Source organism: Arachis ipaensis, chromosome B07 (genome assembly GCF_000816755.2).
Source record: "Arachis ipaensis cultivar K30076 chromosome B07, Araip1.1, whole genome shotgun sequence".
NCBI lineage: Eukaryota > Viridiplantae > Streptophyta > Magnoliopsida > Fabales > Fabaceae > Arachis > Arachis ipaensis.
Window position 1 is genome coordinate 40,464,616 of NC_029791.2, and position 5,840 is coordinate 40,470,455.

The following is a 5,840-nucleotide window of genomic DNA, read 5'->3' on the forward strand; positions in this document are numbered from 1 at the left end:
CCGTTTGCGGCCACGCGTTCACCGCGGAGAGCTCTACAAAACCCATACAATCAATCTTGAGGTAAGCCACGTTTTACTGTTAGAAATTCCAGCCCTTGATTTCGTGTTTCATGAGCAAAAATGATGAGATTTTGGGTTCTTTGATGTTATAGGACCCAACTCTCTTGAAGGAGAAGGTTAATCTTGTCTCCTTGGACCTTGGGTGTGGTAAGATTCTCAACCCTAGTATAATTTATTGATTCTATGATGTTTGGGTATTGAGATGTTGTGTATGGATATGATGATTGTGGCTTAAGTTGTGTATATGTGAATATTGGAGCTTGATTGGTGATTTTGGAAAGCTTGAAAGGGGGTTTTGTGTGATAAAATCTGTTCTTGGAGGTGTTGATACCTTGAGAGCTTGTAGACAAGTGGTTTGGAACTGCTCCGGTTGAGCTTGGGAAATCGGCTAAGGTATGGTTTCGGTTTCCCGTATCTAATATGTAATGTGGTAGGAAATACTTAGGCTAGAGGCCCTAAGATAGGCATTGAATTGTTGGTGTTGTTGAATGGTTGAGATATATGATGTGTTCATATATGTGATTATGAATATTGATGCCTTGATTGTGTGATATATGAGAAATGCATGTTGTGATATATGCTTGATGGATGATTAAGGTTGAATTGGTGGGTGGTACCATGTTGATGGTGAGTATGATGTTGATTATGTATAATGATTGTTGATTGGAAATGGTATTGTTGGAAATTGGGACGAGGAAGGATGTATGACATGATATTGTGTTTGTCCTTTAGCCATTTGATAGAAAAGTGTTAAAATGGTTGGTTGTGGTTTTGGGAATTTTGGTAAAATGTCAATGTGTGAGTTGAGGATGGCTTGTTGTTGATTTTGGTACATCTTGAATTATTTCAAAGAGAAGGGTTGAAATTGGCATGATTTGATTGATTTTGAAAAGAGTTGAAAGTGGCTTGTTTTGAAAATGGCACTTTGTGGTTTTGAATGAAAACATGATTTTTGGGCATACTTGACGGGACATAACTTGGACTACGGATCTCTGATTTGTGCCAAATCTATTTAGAAATGAAATTGGATCCGGGATGTCCATGCCGTTCGAAGAACGGGTGAAAAATGATTTAAAATGAGAGAGTTATGACTGTCGGAAGATTGGGGGTTGAATATGTGAATTCTGCAGCTTTTAACTTAGAAAATTTTTAGCAGAATGACCCATCGCGCGTAGGGGCACTTGGCCCGTATGCGCCGTTCTTCGAGAAAGCATCATCCACGCGTGCGCATGGAGTGCGCGTACGCGTGGCCCTGTTTTCATCCCAAAGTTGATTTTTGAGTTTTAAAAGCCAAACTTCACACTTCTAAGCCTCCAATCTCACCACTTATGTCTTAAATCATTATGATATGCCTAGCATGAGGAAAAGGGCTAGTGAATGTGGTAACTTACGAAACAAATTTCAAATTTGGCATAATCATGAACAAAATTAACTCAAAGCAAATAAAATCCAGCTAACAAAATCCAATTAATCAAGCTAACAATATTAACTCAGCAAATAAAATTCGGCTAACAAAAATCATGAACAAAATTAACTCAACAAACAAAATCCACCTACTAAGCAACTCAATTTCAAACAACAGTAAAACACTAAAACCAGCAAAAAAAATTCCAAGTCACAGTGCTTACTGCTTACCGGCGGCGAGGAGGAAGGGGAGTGACGGCAACAACAGAGGAAACGGCGGCACCAACGAACACAGAGAGACCGCTCGAACAGAGGAGAAGGCGACGGCCACAGAGCTTCCACACGACAGCGAGGGAGTTTCCTACGACGGCGACATAGCTCCAGCGACGGCAACGAAACTTCCACACGTGATGCCTATACACGCGACGGGGTTGCGGTGGCTGCGGGCGGCGAGACTGGGTGGCTAGGGTCTTTCTTGAGTTTGTGCTTTCAATTTCAATTTCAAAATTTCAGAGAGGAGAGGGGTGGGAGTGTGACTGGGACACTGGGTTGCGTTGGGGGTCATGGTTGAATTTAGGATTTTTTTATTTTATAAAATGTAAAAACATATAAATTTACTTTTTAATATTTACAAAATTATCTAATCATCCATCTTAAAAAGTTATTTAATTACAAAATGATCCTACTTTAGTTAAGATGTTAACTCATATTGAGTTAAATTAACTCAAACTAAAACTAAACATTCAATTAACATGTGCCACGTCATAGAGGGTAATTTACATGTTGATTTAGAGAGGGTTAGGTAGAACTCACCGCTAAATAATTATATAAATAAATAATATCATAATATATCTAATAATGAATATCCATAATAGTCTAGTTGATTTTTATTAATTGGTTAATACGTAAAAGTGGCAATATTCATTTTAATAAATATCTTATCATCTTTTTTTTATGCACATTATTATTATTATTGAAAGATGATTTGAAATATGAAATGTGAAAATGTTATTTTGGTTATGATATACTATATGTAGGGTTTAATTTGTAAATGAGCTATTAGACCATTACAAAAAAAAATTTCAATTAGTTCAATATCATCTCTATAAATTAGTTATAATGAACAAAATTAATTTGTCAAAATATTTAATCATCACGTGTTGTGAGTCTTAACATAATTTGCATAAAAACTTTAAATAACAAAAAATATCTTTAATGATATCCTCTTTCTAAACACTTATCTTATAATAATATTAACAACAAAGACATACAGATGTAAAAAGAATATACTATCAAACTGATCTCCTTAAAAATATATACTTTGAAAAAGTATACTTTTATATTCTTCAAATGATGTTGTAAAATGAACAATAAAACCACATATATTCTCATGTATAAATCTCATACCTGTGTTTGTAGTAGAATTTGACCTTTTTAATATATCTTCAAACTAATTCCATCTTCCTTTTTCTTCCTCTTACCCTTTTTTCCGTTTATAGTACTGGAATCGAGAAGAATAAAGAAGAATGGAAAAGAGCGTGACAAATCCAAATTGTTCTTATAAGCAATTCATTTAAAATAATATTTTTTTAGATACAATTTGGCCTTAATATATGCACTTTTCACAATTCGACCCAAGTCTTTTCACAATTTAAAAATTAAAAATACAATTCGCTTCGACGAATTCCTATTTAAATTTTTTTTTACACAAATACAATTCATTCCTAGAAAATTTGCTTTTCAGAAATAGAAAACTATAATTTGTCTGTTAATTCTAAATTCACCCTTCATATCATTCAAAGAAAAAAAAAATCTCATTTTTAGAGGTCTTACTCAATTTTATACAGTATAGATATTTTTTAGTCAAATAACATAACGCAACATTATTGCACTATTATGGTCTAACATTTCATTGTAACTGCGTGACCGCGGAGTAATGTCGCACCATATAAAAGCATATAGCAAAGGAGGCGAAAACGGATGATTTGGTTGAGAATTTGAGATTTAAGAGAACAATAACAAACTGATTAAAGTTGACTAGTTTAATCTATCTATCTATTCTATTATATAAAAATTGAATGTCTGCACTTAATGATAAAGTTGATGTGGCATGCTTCGAAAAGTGTTTTTTAATTTAATTGTTTTAACTCATTCGATACAATTTATTGCACTAACTTAATTATATCAACTAATTAATTTGATTAGATATTTAAATATTAATATAATTAATATTAATATAATTTATTGTAATTTATATTACTTAATTAATTATACTACATTAATTATAATTCGTTATATTAATGAATTAGTCTTTTCATTTATAAAGTCTAAAATAAAATAAATAAATTTTTATTTATTCTAATTAAATTTATTTATATACTACATATGAATTAACATTAATTTATAAAACATACAATTTGTGAACTGTGATAAAAACGCCAATCAGAAAAAAAAACGCATATAATTATAGAAGAATTAAATCTATCCTCTTTATTTATTTTTAACCATCGTTTTAGAGTTTAATTTTTTTTAAACCAGTGATAGTGAAATTTTATTGATGTTAGATAAAATTATAGAAGAATCTACGAAGCAGCATAAATTATTGCTCTTTTAATCAAATCATACCACATATAAAAATAAATTAATTTAAATAAATCGAATTTGCATATCTATATAAATTAAATTGAATAAATTCGATTTAGGCAAATACGTAGTAAATTGAATTTATAAAGTTCGAATTACATGCAACTTCTGAATAATTATAATGATATGGGTATTGTATATAATAATTAAAACAAAAATAATTAATAATTATAATGATATGGATATTGTATATAATAATTAAAACAAAAAACTGATTACAAAATCGGTCGAATCTGTAATTAATCGATGAACCGTTAGAACTGGCCAGTTTTTTAAAGGGTTTCTGGTTTGTTAATAACTCCTACAAATGGTGCCGTTTTGACTTAAAAAAAATAAATCCTCAATAGCCTAAGCCCGTAACCCGTAACCCAGTCCCACTCCCACACTCTTCGCTTCTCCTCTCTAAAATTGACGTGAGATTTTGATATTGAAAGAAGAACCCTAGCTCCCCAAATCGCGAGCCCGCAGCCACCGCAGCGTCAGACTGGGAAAGAGCGTGCTGAGATAGAATTATCTACTATTGTAGTTAAAGCAATATCAGAGGCTGAAGGTCAAGCGCATAAAGCAATTGACTGAAGATCATAAAAGGAGAATGCTTATAGAACGGATGCAGGGTGAAAGAAATAAATGGCTTGCTGCGATCAACACAATCTTTGGTCATATTGAAGGTACTGTTAACAAACCTTTTGGGAATTATATCAGATTAAGAAACAAAAAATTAGTGCTATATATCAAATTTTATTCTCATATCTTTTTTATTCTGTACCTTTTGAAATGCCAGTATCTATGATATAGAATGATTTGACAACATACAAAAATAATATAATTTCATGCCTTTTCGAAATTTCTTGTGATTTACAGTACCTAATTAGTGTATGTAAATATGGTGATTTTCTCTTCAGCATATATTGCTTTTTATTTTGATTTTTCAAAATTAAACTCCAGTTTGTGATGTAAAAGGAACACAATAAATATTGGCCGTTAATTCCTATCCTAATTTTGATAATTATTTTATTGATATGATTCAGATTCTTTAATCCTGAATAGTCCAAAAAATTTTCACTTTTTTAGTTGGATTTTGATAGAAACGTAAAGATTCTTGCAATCCTCACCAATATTGGGACTGAAAAGTGTTGTGACTCTCTATAAGTATAGTATAGGTGATCACCACACTTACTCTTTATCTATACTGAAATTCATAATATTTAAGTAATTTTGTAATGGCAGGTAGCAATGGCAGTTAAGTGAGTTCATGTGCCATGTGGATTGTTTCACAATATTTTTTTTTTATCTTTCACTAAATATGAGGTCCTTGATTTTTAGGTATGATCTCATCAAGTGTATCAATGCTGGTCCAGCGCATAAGGTGTGAAAGCTTAAAGTACGTGTCATTAGATTTTAGACCGTTTCTCACTTTGCAAAATCTGGGATGAAGGCACCTATTGAGATGATTGTCCTTGATGAAGAGGTAAAATCTTCTCTTTGCATGTGAGATTTATTTTCGTAATGACTGAGCAATAAACCTCATTTATCTATGACTCTATAAAATTAATGCATTCAGGAGGATACAATTCAATGCACTGTTAAAGACATATTTGTTCCTATCTTCGAGGGCCTACTCGTTGAGGGCAACGTGTACGTGGTCACTAATTTTGGAGTTGCTTTGAATACTATCAAGTTCAAGCCTGCTAGACACGAATTTAGAATCCACTTTAAGAGGGACACGATTGTGC